The sequence below is a fragment of the Rhincodon typus genome, unplaced genomic scaffold, assembly GCF_021869965.1.
Source record: "Rhincodon typus isolate 14 unplaced genomic scaffold, sRhiTyp1.1 hic_rhity00000069, whole genome shotgun sequence".
Lineage (NCBI taxonomy): Eukaryota > Metazoa > Chordata > Chondrichthyes > Orectolobiformes > Rhincodontidae > Rhincodon > Rhincodon typus.
Genome location: NW_025965707.1, coordinates 132,348 through 132,971, shown reverse-complemented (window position 1 = coordinate 132,971; position 624 = coordinate 132,348). Strand labels below are relative to the sequence as shown.

At 52.1% G+C, this 624-nt stretch overlaps 1 protein-coding gene across 1 annotated transcript in view; it reads right to left on the bottom strand.

The window, feature by feature from the left end:
• The window catches only part of LOC125488220 (retinoic acid receptor gamma-like), a 10,896-nt gene that overhangs the window by 9,259 nt on the left and 1,013 nt on the right, over window positions 1–624 (bottom strand). The window lies entirely within an intron of this gene.

Sequence of the window (624 nt, the reverse complement as noted above, 5' to 3'; positions counted from 1 at the left end):
AGACAGTTGCACACACAAACATTCACACACACACACACTTATGCAGACACGTGCACACACAAACATTCACACACACACACACACTTATGCAGACGCTTACACACACAAACATTCACACACACACACACGGACACACGCCAAGAAGATTTCAGTCACAAAAGCACACGTGGACACCAGCAGACGTGAGATTCACAGACACATAATGACCCATCGGGTGAGTCTCTCCTCCCCAGCCCAAGCCCCTCAGTTTGAAAGCGGCCCACCCCTTTGAGGACGGGTAATTCCAAAGGGGGTGGGGGGGGGTGGGAAGCTCGAACGAGATGTTTTCTACCTCAAGCGACAGGAAACAAGCTGCTTGCAGCAGAAGGGAAAGTCCGAAGGACGTTGTCATCAACATCGTTCACCGCTGCACAACGTCTTCAATCAGGAGGACAAGTCTGAACAACAAAAACACACAGCACAAAGGTTAGAGCACCATTTATACCCCCCCCATCAAACACTCCCCAGGGACAGCACGGGGTTAGATACCCGCATCAAACACTCCCCAGGGACAGCACGGGGTTAGATACCCCCATCAAACACTCCCCAGGGACAGCACGGGGTTAGATACCCCCATCGAACACT